Raw genomic sequence first — 18196 nt, forward strand, 5'->3', positions numbered from 1 at the left:
AGGACTTCTCTCCTACCTTTTCCTATGTCATTGGTACCTACATGTACCACAATCACCAGTTTCTCCCTAGCACTACACATACAGCTGTCTCAAGAGGTCTGCAACCTTTGCACCCAGCAGGCAATTCACCAGGCAGTTCTCCCGGTCATCACAAACCCCGCTATCAATATTTCCAATGATTGAATCCCCCATTACTATTACCTGGCTCTTTCTAATAACTGGGATTCCCTCCACCGGAGGAGTATTCCCATTCTCAGTACAAGAGAATACCTTGACACCATCTGGAAGGAGGGTCCTAACTATGGGATCTTGCATCTGAAGAAGTGAGGTTCTTACCCACGAAAGCTTATGCTCCCAATACTTCTGTTAATCTCAAAGGTGCCACAGGACCCTCTGTTGCTTTTTACAGATTCAGACTAACACAGCTACCCCTCTGAAACTATGGGATTGTTTCTCTCCACTCCAGTTTGATGTTCTCCTTCCCCAAGACTTTAACCTTCCTCAACAGCACAGAGGCTGTCAAAGTGAGGGCAAGGGGTATTTTCATGGAGTGTTCCCTTGTTCTTGTGTTATGAGACAGGGCACTCCCAAATAGGAGTAGGGAAGTGATTTTACCTCAGAACTGAGCATTGGTAAGACTGATCCTAGAGTACTCTGTCCACTTCCAGTGACCACATTTTTAAAAGGATGTGAAAACACTGACAAGAGTGCGGAGAAGAACCACAAGAAATATTTGAATGATGGAAAAATGCGTAACAGTGAGAGACTTCAGAAGCTTGGTCTGTTTAGCTTAGCAAAAAGATGATCAAGAGATAATTGGATGAAAATGCAGAGGAGCATCATGGGGCGAAAATGCCAGGTAGTAAAGTTGTGTTTTCTCTAGTGAAAACAGACGTAACAAGAACCAATGGCTGGAAGCTAAAGTTAGACTCATTCAAATTAGAAATTAGGCACAAACTTTTAACATGGAGGGCGATTAACCACTGAAACAGACTGCCACGGAAAGTGGTGAATTCTCCATGTCTTTAAGTCTTCAGATGAAGACTGGATGCCTTTGTGGAAGGTGTTTTAGCCACACGTACGTTGCTGGCTTCAATACATGAGTAACTGAATGAAATTCTCAATGTCTGTAATATACAGTTCAGAGGAGATGATATAATGGGCCCCTCTGCTTCAGAATCAACACAAAACAGACCGTTTTACACAACATGTAATTAGCCGGTAGAACTCATTGCCACAGAATGCTGCAGAGGCCAAAAATTGTGCAAGATTAAAAAAAAAAGAGATAATGAAAAAATAACATAGAAAGCAACTCTGAGCATCGCTGCTGCAGAAAACTACAGCTCTGGCAACCATCTCTTATCAGAGGGGAAAATAGCATGACCCCCTCCCCCTTATCCCCTGCTGCTCTATACAGCTCCATAACCCAGTGAGCTCAGCCCCATACAGCGCCCCTGGCCCCCTGCCGCTGTAATCTAGCGAGCTCAGCTCCATATAGTGCCCCTAGCTCCCTGCCCCTCTGTCACAGTGAGGGGGGCTCCGGGCAGGGCCTCCCCTGCCTCAGAGTCCGCTGAGTTTTATCCAGCCAGAATCAGCTGGTTCTCACTTCAGGCCAAAGAGCTGTGGAGCAGATGCCATGCAAATCAGACCGTGCTGTGAAACAATGGGCAGATGTATGTGCCACGTGGGAGAGTCAGTCCCCTCTCCCCTCACCTAGTCATCTCCATCCTCCCAGGGGTGCTCCGGGAAAGGTGGAATCAGCTCCGGTGGAAGGGAACGAGTGGAATGTATTTAACAGCCGCCTGTGGCAGAGCTTGGCCTGGGAAATGGCAGGGGAAGAAGCTGGAACCTGCTAAGTGGTCTGTTCACCTCTCAGTCCTGAGGGCCCATTGCAGGTCAGAAAAATCTGAGAGCTCCTTATCCAAGGGGCCTACAGCAGTGAAACTCCCTGGACCACCCCCATCCCCTTCCACAGAAACCCACTGAGCAGCCCTGCCCCCTTCCTCTTGGCTGGGGTGCGATTCAGAGATAAGTTGGTGAGTGCAGGAAACAGAACTTTCCCAGGAGGAACAGGACCCACACTCTGATCCTGCAAGAGAGCAGAGACCACGGGCCCCACAGTGCTCAGAACTATCTGAAACACTCGGCTCTCCAGCTTGGCTTTGCCTCACTAAGGCCACTCCACATGCACATGTCCACAGCCGCACGCACACACACACACCACAACAACAAACCCCACTTCCACGCACAGGCTCAAAACACCTGTGCACTCGCACACACCCCTAGGTCCACCACACGCCCATTCACTCACACACACAAAGATCAACAACACACTCACACATACAAATATAACCACAACCTCCCTGCCACGGACAATCAAGCGCCGATGAGCTAGGTTGGAAGAGAGAGTGAGAACGGGAGAGAGGTTTTATTGTTATTTCTGATTTGGAATCCATAGAATCATAGACTCTCAGGGTTGGAAGGGACCTCAGGAGGTATCTAGTCCAACCCCCTGCTCAAAGCAGGACCAATCCCCATGGGTGGGGCTAAGATACTACACCAATGGCAGCTGCAGCTGAGGTTTTGTTTACAGCTCTATTTTGCATCGTCTCTGAAATCCACATACATATTAGATTGGTTTGAAATTTGACAGGCCAAGTCATGGACTAGGGTAGACTTTTTTTTGCGGGGGAAGGAGGGGTGGAATTCAAGGCCATCTAGTCAAGGGGTGCCCAAGATATAGCATCCCAAAAGTGAGTTGCTGTCAAAGACTTTAAAGTCATCAATTACTTTTAGATAGGGAAAAACCAGAGGGCAGGAAGTAGTTATATTCCTGGAATGCCCTCCGTGAGAGGTAGTGCATGGTACCAAACCACCGTCTAACAGTTGAAATAGTAAAAAGTTAGTAGCCCATATTTTTGAAATATGCAGCTCCAGGGTAGGTAACTATTAATAGATGACTGGCTGTGATGAAGTGTCTGAGGCACCCACACAGTAATCAGAGAAAACATTAAGAACATTCCCACTTCATCACAGCCAGTCATCTATTAATAGTTACCTACCCTGGAGCTGCACCACTCCATATTTCAAAAATATGGGCTACTAACTGTGCATTTCTTAGGTATCTAGGTGGGGGATCAGGGTGTGTGATTGCTGCAGAGCCCAAGGGGTCCCCTGTGATACGGTCTGCACAGAGAATGGCTGACACTCTGTCTCCTAGCAACTAATCACCTGGGCCCCTCCTCTACAAAGGTGACAACTGAAGGTGTTGGAGAACAAAGAGATCAGGTGACCTCCTGGCTCGGGAAAGAGACAAAGGCCAGAGAGGAGGGGATGGAGAGTTTCAGTTTGGAGCTGGCTGGGAAAATGGAGGGGAGGCCAGACAGACCTCCTGGCCTCCCCTGGCCCCCCAAGATGGACCTGAGTGAGGGGCTCCTGTTGTCTGTACCTGCAAGACCTGTCTTGGACTGTGTTCCTGTCGTCTAATAAACCTTCTGTTTTACTGGCTGGCTGAGAGTCATGGTGAATCGCAGGAAGCCGGGGGTGCAGGGCCTTGTCTCCCCCAAACTCCGTGACACTGGCACTGTGAGCCGGAGGGCACTCCCCAGCAAAACCCCCTTCAGACCGGATGAAGGTGCACTGGGCTGTGAGCCAAGAGCTCTGGACTAACATCTGTCACTGACCATTGTTAGTATTTCTCTGCAGTTCACAACCCATATTGTGCACCCTGGCCTCCCCCCCCTGGCCTGGAGGTAGCAGCAGAGATAACTGAAAGACTTGCATGGTCCCTTTTCTGGCAGAGCTGGGAATAGAGCCCAGACATCCAATAGAGACCCAACTCTCTGTTTTGCCACAAATAGGCCCAGTCTATGTGCTTACTGAGACTGTCTGCAACCACTGATCTTAGAGCTAGAGCCAGAACCCAGGAACCCCGATTCCCCAAATCCTACAGATGTCTAGCAACACTGTATCCCACTGGCAAAGTGTGTGTACGCTTATGGGCAAGAGGTAGGGTGACCAGACAGCAAGTGTGAAAAATCGGACGGGGGTGGGAGGGTAATAGGAGCCTAGATAAGAAAAAGACCCAAGAATCGGGACTGTCCCTATAAAATCGGGACATCTGGTCACCCTAGCAAGAGGGCTATGATGGGCACCTGAAGGCCCCTTGTTTAAACCCTGCTGTTGAACTAACTGGAGGTGATTACAGCTCCAAATCACACAGGTTTTGCTGAGCTAAGGTTGTGCAGCTGAGTTTCTGGTAAAACCAGATTTGCATTCTCTCGACAATATACAAAACAATCAAATCAGCTGGAAAATTGGTTGCTTGAGGCCTGATAGGGTCTGTCTACACTGCAATTCGACACCCGTGGCTGGCCCTTGCCAGCTGACTCAGGCTTGCAGGGCTTGGGCTGTGGGGCTGCTTAGCTGCAGTGTAGACGTCAGGGCCGGCTCCAGGGTTTTTGCCGCCCCAAGCGGCGCGGGGGCGGGGGGGAGCCACGATCGCAATCAGCGGCACTTTGGAGGTAGGTCCTTCCCTCCAAGAGGTTCCGAGGGACCCGCCGCCGAATTGCCGCCAAAGAGCCCGATGTGCCGCCCCTTCCCCTTGGCCGCCCCACGCACCTGCTTGCTGAGCTGGTGCCTGGAGCTGGCCCTGGTAGACGTTGCCTGAGTTCTGGGACCCACCCAGCTTGCAGGGTCCTAGAGCCTGGGCTCCAGCCTGTGCCTGAGCCCCACAAACCCGAGTCAGCTGGCCTGGCCAGCCCTGGGTATTTCATTGCAGTGTAGACATACCAGAGAGGGTCCAAAAGGTCACAGCAGGCAGAAGTGGGCCTAAAAGTGCAATTCTCCTACAACAAAACTGATGTTTAGCCACACTGCTGCTCAGAAAGACTAGATCAAATTTCCATACTTGTCTACGGTTTCTGTACAATGCAGCTACTGCTGCATACCCGCCTCTGCATAGCACTCTGCGTCATACAGATGGATTTGCCTACCAAATACTTGCACACGATGGAATTTCTGTGCAGTGAATGGGAACGGGAGCATGCCGGAGGAGAAAGGATGGTCCTCAGGCAATGAACAATCACCTGTAGCATTGGGCTAGTAATTCAACCCAGAATATTTGGCAGTGGCCGTTAATTTTGGCAATAATCTATCTGTGTCTCCATTTCCCCTTCCTAAACGTGGGCTGATAATACTCATAGAATACTCATAAAAATACTCATAGAGCCGTAGAGTTTAAGGCCAGAAGGGAGCACAAGATAATCTAATCTGAATTCCTGTAAAACACAGACCACCAAGCACCCACACACTAAACCCAACCACCAAAATTAAACAAAGGTATGGCAGGCAAAGGAGACTAGACTATCATATACCACAGGTGAATAGGAGGGTGTAACACAGAGGCACCTTGGCAAAGGGTCCCCTGTTCTTTGGGAACAACTTTCACCTCAGACTTGACAAACTCAGTACACCAAACACGTCTTACAGGACATTTAACCATGAAGAGTGACAGTCCACTAGCCGCTAGCTGAGTGGGCCCTAGCAAGGCTCTAGTCGCCTGTCCTTTGATCACCCTCGGGATCACCCTTCCCCTGGTTGTTAACCTAGGAGAGAAGAGCGTAAAAGTCAGACTCTAAGCGACAAGAGGTGCTAGCGAACAGGGAGTCTGAGAGACAGGCTGTAGAAGGAAGAAAGATTAAAATCAGCGTGGTTCAGAAAGGCCGCATCGCCAATGCCAACACTGCTCCTGGCTCCTTCTACTGCACCTGTGTCCAGACAGAGACCCGACCAGGGACACCCCGGCCAAGGTCCTGATGTGGATTTGCAGCGCCTGCTGCCTGCATTTCCCCATCATAGAGAGCTAGGCTGGGGAGACCATCCAGTGTGAGACGGGCCTGCTGGTAGAGTCTCCCAGGAAGCAGGTGGGAGAGCTACAGGAGGAGGTGGCCAGGTTGAGGAGCATCCGTGCACACAAGGTGTTCACTGAAAGCGTGCATATGGAGACCTCCAAGGAAGCTATTCAGATGGAGAGGACTGCAGTAGCACTACCAGGGCAGGAGGAAATGGCTCCTTCACAGAGAGGAAGCTAGCTGCTGGTTACTTCTGTTCCACCCCTGCTCCCAACCCCCATCCAGAGATAAAAACCGGTGTGCCCCCTGGCAGTGAGGGCTGAGCGGAGGAGAAGAAGCCATGTACCCCCAAGGCTGGGAGGATCATGGCCACCACCACCCAAGAGGAAACCAAAGTGGTGGTGATCGGTGACTCCCTTCTAAGGGGGATGGAAGCATTCATCTGCCGGCCTGACCTAGCATCCCAGGAGGTGTGCTGCCTGCCCGGGGCCCATATCGCAGACATTATGGAAGGATTGCCAAGGATCATACGGCCCTCTGACTACTACCCCATGCTGTCCATCGACAGGGGCACTAAATGATACTGCGAGGTATGACCAGGAGCAGATCATGTGACTACCGGGCTCTGGGTGTAAGAGCTGGGGGGTGCAGGTGATGTTCTCATCCATCCTTCCGGTCAAGGGTAGGGGCCCAGGTAGAGACCAACACCCTGGAGGTGAATGCACAGCTGTGCCGATGGTGTCACCAGGAGCGCTTTCACTTCCTTGACCAGGGGATGTTGTTCTGAGAAGGACTGCTGAGTGGAGATGGGGAAGAGTATCTTCGGACACAGGCAGGCTAACCTAGGGAGGCAGGCTTTAAACTAGGTTCAATGGGGGCAGGAGACAAAAGCCCACATATAAGTCTAAAACAAAGGACTAGGTGAAGGGTTGGCATCTGAGCGGAACATGGCAATCACAGCAGAGACAAAGGAGAGACAAGAGGGGAAATCTATTATTAGAGGGAAAATCTAATAAACATCCTAGATGTCTGTATACTAATGCAAGAAGAATGGGGAATAAACAGGAGGAACTAGAAACTAATCACAATTATGACACAATTGGCATCACAGATTTGGTGGGATAATTCACACGACTGGAATATTGGTGTAGAAGACCACAGCTTGTTCAGGAAGGAGAGCAGGGGGGGAAAGGGAAGCGGTGTTTGTTGCCTTGTATATCAAAGGTGTATACACTTGCATTGAGGCTGAGATAGAAGTGGAGACAGACCTGTTGAAAGTTTGGGTAAGGATAAAAGAGGTAAAAAAACAAGGGTGATGTCAAGGTAGATCTACTATAAACCACCTAACTAGGAAGAAGAGGCAGATGAGGCTTTTTTAAAACTAATAAAATCATCCAAGAAACAGGACTCAGTAGTGATGGGGGACTTGAATTACTCAAACATCTGTTGGGAAAATAATATGGCATGGCACAGATCATCCAACAAGTTCTTGGAATGCATTGGAGACCACTTTTTTATTACAGAAGGTGGAGAAAGTGACTAGGGGAGAGGCTGTTCTAGAATCATAGAACCATAAGGTTAGAAACGACCACAAGGGTTATCTAGTCTAACCCCTGCCAAGATGCAGGACTTGTTGTGACTAAACCATCCAAGGCAGATGGCTCCAGCCTCCTTTTGAAAACCTCCAGTGAAGGAGCTTCCACAACCTCCCTAGGCCGCTTGTTCTATTGTCCTACTGTTCTTACAGTTACAAAGCTTTTCCTGAAATTTAATCTGAATTTGCTATACTGTAGTCCCAGGACCAGCTCCAGGCACCAGCGCAGCAAGCAGGTGCTTGGGGCGGCCAATGGAGAGGGGCAGCATGTCCGGCTCTTAGGCGGCAAAAGCAGCGGGTCCCTCACTCCCTCTCAGAGCGAAGGACCAGCTGCCGAATTGCCACCCGTAGAGCTGATCGCGATCGCGGCTCGGGGCGGCAAAAACCCTGGAGCCGGCCCTGTGTAGTCCTGCCCTTTGTGGCAAAAAAAGAATAACTTTTCTCCATCTTTTTTGTGGCAGGTTTTCAAGTATTTGAAGACTGCTATCATGTCCCCCTTTAATCTCCTCTTTTTGAAACTAAACATACCCAGCTCCTTCAGCCTTTGCTCATATGGCTTGTGTTCCATCCCTCTGATCATCTTTGTCGCTTGCCTCTGGATCCTTTCCAGATCCTACAGACTTTCTATACATTGGTGACCAAAATTGGACACAGTCCTCCAGCTGAGGCCTAACCAGTGCCAAATAGAGTGATACTATCATCTCCCGTGACTTGCAAGCTATGCCTCTGTTAAAGCAACCGAAAATTGCATTTGCTTTTTTGCAATAGCATCGCGTTGCTGACTCATTTCGAGGTTGTGATCCACCACAGCTCCCAGATCCTTCTCAGCGGTGCTGCTGCCAAGCCAGTTCTGCCCCAGTCTGTATTTGTGCATTTGGTTTTTCTTCCCTAAGTGCAGCACTTGACATTTGACTTTGTTGAATTTCAGTTTGTTGTCTATAGCCCAGTTCTCCAGTTTAGCAAGTTCCCTCTGAATTGTAGCTCAGTCCTCCAAAGTCTTGGCAACACCCCCAAGCTTTGAGTCATTGCCAATCTGATCAGCGTGCTCTCTAGTCCTACATCCAGGTCACTAATAAAGATGTTAAATAGCACTGGACCCAGAACAGATCCCTGTGGAACCCCACTGGAGACCTCCCCACTGGAGACCTCCCTCCAGCCTGACATCATCCCATTAATAGTTAATCTTTGTTTGTGGTTGTTTAACCAATGTATCTACTTAATGGTAGTTCTGCCGAGCCCGCATTTCTCCAGTTTACCTATCAGAATGTCAGGTGGGACTGTGTCGAGAGCCTTGTCCACCACATTCCCCCCCGTGCACCAATCCAGTTACCCTGTCAAAGAAGGAAATCAAGCTGGTTTGGCATGATTTGTTCTTGGTAAATCCATGTTGGCTGCTAGTGATCACCCCTTCATCCTCCGGGTGTTTGCAAACTGAATGTTTTATACATTGCTCGAGTAGCTTCCCAGGTATCTAGATTTGATTCTGACAAACAGGGAAAAACTAGCTGAGAATTTGAAAGTGGAAGGCTGCTTGGGTGAAAGTGATCATCAAATGATGGAGCTCATGATTCTAAGGAACGGTAGGAGGAAAAACAGCAGAGTAAAGACAATGAACGTCAAGAAGGCAGACATTAGAAGACTCAGAGAATTGGTAGGTAGAATCCCATAGAAAGCAGGTCTAAGGGGGAAAAAAGAGTTCAGGAGAGTGGACAGTTTTTTAAAGAGACATTATTAAGTGCACAGGAGCAAACTATCCTGATGCCTAGGAAGTTTGGTAAGAGCCCACCCTGGCTTAACCAGGAGATCTTCAACAACCTGAACTCAAAAAAAGTCATACAAAAAGTGGGAACTAGGTCGAATTATGAAGGATGAATATAAAAAACAACACAAGCATGTAGGGACAAAATTAGAATGGCCAAGGCACAAAACGAAATTGAACTAGCTAGGAACTAAAGGGCAAAAAAGAAAACATTTTACAAATACCTTAGAAGCAAGAAGAAGATGGAGTAGGCCCCATTACTCAATGAGGAGGGAAAGACAATAACAGAAAATGCAGCCAAATGGCCAAAATGTTATTTGCCCTTTTTTGTTTCAGTTTTCCCCAAAAAGTTAGCGGTGATTGGACGACTAACATAGTGAACATCAACAGAGAGTCCTGGGGCACCTTTAAGACTAACAGATGTATTGGAGCATAAGCTTTCGTGGGTGAATGCCCACTTCGTCAGACGCATGTCAACTAACATAGTGAACATCGGTGTAAATGGGATAGGATCTGAGACTAAAATAAGAAAAGAACAAGTTAAGAATTACTTAGACAAGTTGGATGTCTTCAAATAGGCAGGGCCCGGTTAAATACATCCTAGAATACTTAAGGAACTAGCTGAAGAAATCTCTGAGCCATTAGCGATGATCTTTGAGAACACATGGAGGATGGGAGAGATCCCGGAGGACTGGAAAAGGGCAAATATAGTCCCTATCTATAAAAAGGGGAATAAGGACAACCCAGGGAATTATAAACCAGTCATCTTAATTTCAGTGTCCAGAAAGATAATGGAGCAAATAATCAAGCAATCAGCTTGCAAACACCTAGAAGAAAATAAGGTGACAAGTAACAGCCAACATGGATTTGTCAAGAACCAATCAAGTCAAACCAATCCAATATCCTTCTTCGACAGAGTAACAAGCCTTGTGGATGGGGGGAAGCAGTCGATGTGGTATATCTTGACTTTAGTAAGACTTTTGATATTGTCCCACATGACCTTCTCATAAATAAATTAAAGACATATAGTCTACACAAACCTACTATAAAGTGGATGCAGAACTGGTTTGAAAAGCTTAATCAGAGAATAGTTATCAATGGTTCGCAATCAAACTGGAAGGGCAGAGCGAGTGGGGTCCCACAGACATCTGCCCTTGGTCTGATTCTATTCAATATCTTCATAATAATGATTTTGCTAATGTCATAGAGAGTACACTTATAAATTTTGCAGATAATACCACCCTGGGAGGGGTCACAAGCGCATTGGAGGACAGGATTAGAATTCAAAACAATCTTAAACTGGAGAAATGGTCTGAAATAAACAGGATGAAATTCAATAAGTACAAATGCAAAGTACTACTCTTAGGAAGGAATAATCAATTGCACAAATACAAAATGGGAAATGACTGCCTAGGAAGGAGTACTAGTGAAACAAAGTGGGTGAGGTAATATCATGTATTGGATCAGCTTCTATTGATAAGAGAGACAAGCTTTCTTTCTAGATCTAATGCATCCAAGGGTGCTAAGAGAGTTGGCTGATGTGATTGCAGAGCCATTGGCCATTATCTTTGAAAATTCGTGGCGATTGGGGGAGGTCCCAGATGATGGAAAAAGGCAAATATAGTGCCCATATTTTAAAAAGGGAAGAAAGAGAACCCGGAGAACTACAGACCTCACTTCAGTTCCCAGCAAAATCATGGAGCAAGTCCTCAAGGAATCCATTCTGAAGCACTTGGAGGAGAGGAAGGTGATCAGGAACAGTCATCTTTATTAATGATCTGGATGATGGGATCAATTGCACCCTCAGCAAATTCGCAGATTACACTAAAATGGAGAAGTGGTAGATATGCTGGAGGGTAGGGATAGGGTCCAGAATGACCTAGACAAGTTAGAGGATTGGGCCAAAAGAAATCTGATGAGGTTCAACAAGGACAAGTGCAGAGTCCTGTACTTAGGACGGAAGAATCCCAGGCACTGCTACAGACTAGGGACCGAATGGCTAAGCAGCAGTTCTGCAGAAAAGGACCTGGGGATTACAGTGGATGAGAAGCTGGATATGAGTCAGCAGTGTGTCCTTGTTGCCAAGAAGGCCAACGGCATATTAGGCTGTATTAGTAGGAGCATTGCCAGCAGATCGAGGGAAGTGATTATTCCCCTCTATTCGGCACCGGTGAGGCCACACCTGGAGTATTGCATCCAGTTTTGGTCCCCCCACTACAGAAGGGATGTGGACAAATTGGAGAGAGTCCAGCGGAGGGCAACAAAAATGATTAGGGGGCTGGGGCACATGACTTACGAGGAGAGGCTGAGGGAACTGGGGTTATTTAGTCTGCAGAAGAGAAGAGTGAGGGGGGGATTTGATAGCAGCCTTCAACTACCTGAAGTGGGGTTCAAAGAGGATGGAACTAGGCTGTTCTCAGTGGTGGTAGATGACAGAACAAGGAGCAATGGTCTCAAGTTGCAGTGGGGGAGATCTAAGTTGGATATTAGGAAACACTATTTCACTAGGAGGGTGGTGAAGCACTGGAATGGGTTACCTTGGGAGATTGTGGAATCTCCATCCTTAGAGGTTTTTAAGGCTTGGCTTGACAAAGCCTTGGCTGGGATGATTTAGTTGGTGTTGGTCCTGCTTTGAGCAGGGGATTGGACTAGATGGTCTCCTGAAGTCTCTTCCAACCCTAATATGCTATGATTTTATGATTCAAGCCACAAAGAACTCTTCTTCAGGTCAGATCCTTCAGGTCAGAAGGAATACTGCAGAAACAGATGTGGGGGTTATGATCACAATCCTAAAGTGAGTCAACAATGTAATACTGTTGCTAAAAAAGTGAACATCAGTCTGGGATGTATTAGCAGGAGTGTTGTAAATAAGACACAAGAAATAATTCTTCCACTCTACTCAGCAATGATAAGGCGTCAACTGGAGGACTGTGTCCAGTTCTGGGCACGATACTTCAGGAAAGACATGGACAAATTGGAGAAAGTCTGGAGGAGAGCAACAAAAATTATTAAAGGTCTAGGAAAGACTGAAAAAATTGGGTTTATTTATTTGGAGAAGAGAAGACTGAGGGAGGGACATGATAATAGTCTTCAAGATGTAAAAGTTTGTTATAAAGAGGAGGGTGATCAATTGTTCTCATTGACCACTGAGGACAGAACAAGAACAAATGGTCTTAAATTGCAGCAATGGAGATTTAAGTTAGACATTAGGAAAAACTTCTCAACTGTCAGGGTAGTTAAGCACTGGAACAAATTACCTAGGGAGATTGTGAAATCTCCGTCCTTGGAGGTGTCTAAGAAGAGGTTAAACAAACACCTGTCAGGGATGGTCTAGATAATGCCTAGTCCTGCCTCAGTGCAGGAAATGGACTAGATGACCTATCAAGGTCCCTTCCAGCCCTACCTTTCTATGATTCTGTGGAAGACTAACATGGAAGTGCCTGAGGGGACCCTAGTGAATGTTGTACAGCCTGACCTGTTGGAGATTGATAAAGAGTCTATCAAAGATGCCAAGGTGAAGGACAAAGTGTGCCAAGGCTCTATACTGCAATATAGGCTCTGTGGCACAACGGATAGCACAATGGCCTTCTAGATCAATGATAGGTGAAGGCATTCAAAGGCTGTGGGTTCAAGTCCCACCAGAGTCATATTTTTTTCACGCAACACACTGTCAACCTCTGGAACTCCTTGCCAGAGACTGTTGTGAAGGCCAATACTATAACAGGGTTGAAAAGGGAGCTAGACAGATTCATGGAAGATAGGTCCATCAATGGCTATTAGCCAGGATGGGCAGGGATGGTGTCCCTAGCCTCTGTTTGCCAGAAGCTGGGATTGGGTGACAGGGCATGGATCACTTGATGATAACCTGTCTGTTCATTCCCTTTGGGGCGCCTGCCATTGGCCACTGTTAGAGGACAGGATACTGGGCTTGATGGACCTTTGGTCTGACCCAGTAGGGCCGTTCTTATGTTCTTAAGGTTGGAGGAATACTGGTGCCCAGAGTTCACTGGTCAGAAAATACGCGGTTATGGAAATTGTGATACCCTCCGGGGAAAATGTAAAATTCCTTGCATTGGGAAAATCTGAAACCACTGTTTCCTGAGTTCAAGTAGAGTTGGCGTGGGAAGGTTTAAAAGGTATTTAACTGCTAGTATACTGGCTAGCGTTCCAGCAGATATACTATGGTACTGATCTCTTGTCTCTCTGTAAAGCTGTTAATATTATAACATGCAGGAAGAAGAAGTGAAACTCCTGAGTCCCCAGCCATGGACCCTGTAGAGGGCAGGGCGACCATTGCTCCCTTAGCAGCAGCAGTAACCCCCATGTCTTCAGAGGAGGGAGTGGAGAAATCAGCTTCTTTGCGTGAGAGCTCCGGGTCTGAGCACAAGCCCAGCAATGTTTGCCCCAGAGCGAGATGCTGGCCCTTCTCTAGGAGGCATAAGGGAGGCTATTGGCAGAGATGCCCCAATAAGGAAAGCAGGGGTACGCTCTTTATGCAGGGGGGCAGGCTATACAGGGAAGCCCAGGTGGGTAAGAATAGGGGTCTGGGAGCACCCTGAAGACAGCTTTTGGTGCTCCAAAGGTATCATGCAGGGCTATTGAGGTTAGCGCACGATGGCCCATTTGGGGAGGGAAAGAACTTTTGAAAGGCTTAAGACAAATGTTTATTGGCCTCATATTCTTGATGAGGCAAAGGAGTATTGTAGGGCATGTGACTTACATCAGAAGCGGAAGGAACCCAACTGTCTCCACAAGGCTCCATTCCAGCCTTTACCTGTGATTAAAGAAGCATTCCACGGGGTTGCCATGGATATCATAGGGCCATTTTCCAGGCCATCCAAAAATGGGAAAATTAGCAGTGGTTGATTTTGCAACCAGATATCCAGAGGCAGTTGCCCTGTCAAACGTAGAAGCTGAGACACTGGGAGACACATTGTTCGCTATATTCAGCAGATTGGGTTTTGCTAAAGAAATCCTATCAGAGAGAGGGTCAATTTTTATACCCCTAATATATAGTCAACTGAGGAAGAAGTGTGGGGTAAAACAATTAGGCGGCCCCTTACCACACCCCGACAAACAGTCTAGTGGAAAGGTTCCCTAGGACTCTTAAATCCAATGCTAAGAATGTACATGGCCAGAAGAGCTGGAGATTGGGATGAGTTATTGCCTTAGCTATTATTGGCTTACAGGGAAGTACCCCAAGAGTCCACAGGGTTTGCCCGGTTTGACCTCCTTTATGGAAGACAGGGCAGGGACCCCCTAGATCTTGTTAGGGACTCCTAGGAGGAGGGCTCTGAACCAGAGGAGGAACCCCTAGCTGAATATGTAACCAAGCTCGGAGAGGCTTAAAATCCATGATGGATGTAGCACAGCAAAATCCAGGCTTCACAAGAAGGGAGGTACAACGGAAACACCTGGGAACAAGCATTTGCTGTGGGAGGCTTGGTACTCATGTTATTCCCAGTAAAGCAGCACGAGATGCAAAATTCTTGGGAAGGACCTTTGGAGGCTGTGGAGCAGGTTCATGAGGTTACTTATAATGTGCAAAAGCCCCTCAGTGAGGTTGCCCCGTAGACTGTACCCATAGACTAAAAGCTTAGCACAACTGTGAGGCTGCTGAGAGTATGATATGTTGTAAAGAGGAGGACTGCATCACAGCCTCTCTAATAGATTTGGTGGTGGAGAGCTACGGGGAGAAGGTTGATATATGTGAAGGGTTAATCCCAAGGGAAAGGTAAGAAATCACGGCCGTGTTGGAACATGACCAGCAGGTGTTTTCATGCAATTATAGAGCCTAGTAGCCCCTGGGCATCCCCAGTTGTCATGGTCCCCCCAAAAGGATGGATCTATCAGATTCTGTGTTGACTACAGAAAACTTAATGCTGTCACAGTATCTGCGCCTTACCCTATGCCAAGGACTCACAGACTCTGAGGACACGCTAGACGTATTAGGCAGTGCAAAATTCCTGAGCTCTTTAGACCCTACCAAGAGATACTGGCAAATTAACCAGATGTTATGTGGACTACGGGACCTCACACACGTATATAGATGATATCATCGTTCTTATCAGCACTTGGCAAGACCACAAAAATCATGTGGGCATTGTGTTGCAAAGACTCAAAGATGCAGGTTTGCTGGCTCAGGTGTCAAAATGCAAAATAAGAGCAGCTAAAGTCCTTTATTTTGGTCATTGGGTCAGGGGATGCAAATTCATCCTGATCCCCTAAAAGCAGAATCTATTATTAACTGGCCTATACCCCAAACTAATATCACAGATTTGTAGAAGGCTTTAGTGATATTGTATCAGTTATCACAGATCTCTGCAAAAAGAATGAACTAGACACAGTGGTTTGGTTTGGGACCTGTCAAAAGGGCTTTGATAAAGTAAAAAAGGTCCTGTCCAAAAAGTCAGTTCTGGCCAGTCCTGATTTTAATAAAGTGTTTGAGCTGTGAACAGATGTGGGGACAGTTCTGATACGAGCAGGGGAGAGCAACCCCATTGCATCCTTAAGCAAAATATTGCCCACCACTGAACACTATTAACCCGTCATAGAGGTAGAGTGCTACGTGATTGTGTGGGTAGTCAAACAGTGAAAACGTTACCTGTTCAACAGAAATGGAGGGCGTTAGCAGCTCACTCTCCATTGGCGTGGTTGCACAGGACCAACGGTACCAACTCTAGGCAGCTGTGCTGGAGCATAGTGCTGCAGGAAAATGAGATGGAGATTGTGCACATCATGGGGAAAGAAAACATAGTAGTAATTGTCCTGTCCAGAGAAGAGAGCCCAGAACTGATGCCTGCAGAATAGCCAGTGGCTAGCCTTACTGTGTCAATGTCCAGGGGGAGGCATGACACAGCGACTCCTTGGCAAAGGTCCCCTGTTCTTTGCAAACAACTCTTTTCTCAGGCCTGACAAACTCACTACACCAAACATGTCTTATGGGGATATTTATCCATAAAGAGTAACATGTAAAGGTACCTACAGCAAACTCATAACTCATCAAGATTCATACAGCAGGCAAGAGAGTGCCCTGGCCATGAATAAAGACAAAAGATTGTTTCAGTGTAACAGAGCGTAGGGAAAGGCATTCTGGATCCATTCACTGAGGAAATCCCTCAAGGAGTGGGTGGGCCTTTCATGAATAATGGGATCCTGATGCTTGTGAAACCAGCCAGCTGTGCCATGGACTGGACTTTGCGGGGAAAGCTGACTTGATTAGATAACAAAGGTAACTGCTGATAAGTGTAGACCCACGTTTGCATTTTACGATTTTATTTTGTGCTGGAGCCAGTTATTTCCCCTCACTGTCTCTCACTTCTAGTGAACTCTCTATTCTTTGTTAAGAACATAAGAACTTCCATACTGGGTCAGACCAATGGTCTGTCTTCCAACAGTGGCCAATACCAGGTGCTTTAGAGGGAATTAACAGAACATGGCAGTTATCGAGTGATCGATCCCCTGTTGCCCACTCCCAGCTTCTGTTAGTTAGAGGCTAGGGACATCCAGAGCATGCGGTTGTGCCCCTGGCCATCTTAGCTAATAGCCATTGATGGACCTGTCCTCCGTGAACTTATGGAACCCTTTTTTGAGCCCTGTTACAGTTTTGGTCTTCACAGTATCTTGTGGCAATGAGTTCCACAGGCTGACTGTGCGTTGTGAAATAAACCTATTTTTGTTTTATTAGAAGTGCTCCCAAGTGCTGAGTGGTTTACAGGTAAAACTGGTAGCCTGAGGGAGAAGAGGGACCATGGGGCCATTGTAAAAGGGGTCTGGAGAGCTGGGGGATAAGGCCATGGAACATCCCACTGAGGTGCCCTCTAGGATGCTTGGGAATGGTGCAGGTGCAGAGCCAGTGCTGTTGTCAGGGGTGGAACCCTACATGGAAGTCCCTGAGACTCAAAGTGATGTCTAACATTGTCGGCAAGGACTTGGTATCCCAACCATGAGAGAGCAAACCCATTCTGCTGACAGAGAGGCACCAGGAAACCCTGCCAGCCTGGCTCGTTCGCGAGTTTGGAAAGCAAAGGAAATGGTGGTGCCATACGACAGGGCACCAAAAGCCCAAGAGTCAGGCTGGCAGCATTGGTCCAGAGGAGGATCTCACTCACTGTCCTGCAAACTGTTATGTCCCTCACGACCCACCTCACAACGTACCACCGCTGGTCTGTGGGACAAAGACCCACATCGAGAGACTCCAAAGGAGCGTATGTGCAGGGGACTGGAAATGCTGTGGGGACCCCCGTCCTTTGTATAAATGACCAGCCTGTTACCTTCGTGGCATGAATTGTATTTCTGATGCCAGTAATGTGCGGCGATAACAGAGACAGACATAAAGCTGGGTGAAAGGCAGGGAATTTGGTGCCTGAAATGAGTGACAGCTCTCCGGCCAGAGAAATAACAGGACTTGGGCATAGTGTTCATAGCCACAGAGATTCCAAGGCATAAGGGACCACTGCGATCTCTAGTCTGACCTCCTCTATAACGCAGGCCAGAGACCTGCCCTGAATTAACTCCTGTGGAACTAGAGCAGAACTTTTAGACAAACATCCAATCTGGATTTAAAAATTGCCGGCGATGAAGAACCCACCCTGGCCCTTGGGGAGCTGTTCCAGTGGATCCTCCCCATCACTGCTAACAAGGATGCCCTATTTCCACTCTGATGGGCCGGGATTCTTCATTCGCTGGGCTGGCCATACATGGAGTCTGTGCTCCCTTTTTTCTAGCTTGCAAACAGCAGAGGGAGCAACTTGCACGCACCTTGTCACTGCGGATGGTCTGGCTAAACCCTGGCCTGGATTCGACACTAACGGAACAGGTTGATGACTACACCAACGTAAAAAGCAACAGAGGGTCCTGTGGCACCTTTAAGACTAAGAGAAGTATTGGGAGCATAAGCTTTCGTGGGTAAGAACCTCACTTCTTCAGATGCAACTTGCATCTGAAGAAGTGAGGTTCTTACCCACGAAAGCTTATGCTCCCAATACTTCT

The 18196-nt window shown here is 47.5% G+C and overlaps 1 protein-coding gene across 3 annotated transcripts in view; it reads right to left on the reverse strand.

Annotated features, from left to right (window-relative positions):
• Nucleotides 1-18196, reverse strand: part of TOR4A (torsin family 4 member A) — a 36214-nt gene that overhangs the window by 15913 nt on the left and 2105 nt on the right. For 2 of the 3 annotated variants that reach the window (XR_004643334.1, XM_034752091.1), the window contains exon 2: nt 15810-15910. The exons of the other annotated variant lie outside the window; for it this stretch is intronic. The gene's annotated coding sequence lies outside the window, so the exon portion shown is untranslated. The remainder of the gene's footprint in view (nt 1-15809; nt 15911-18196) is intronic. 3 annotated transcript variants of the gene reach the window in all.

This window comes from Trachemys scripta, chromosome 17 (genome assembly GCF_013100865.1).
Source record: "Trachemys scripta elegans isolate TJP31775 chromosome 17, CAS_Tse_1.0, whole genome shotgun sequence".
In the NCBI taxonomy this organism is placed as follows: domain Eukaryota; kingdom Metazoa; phylum Chordata; order Testudines; family Emydidae; genus Trachemys; species Trachemys scripta.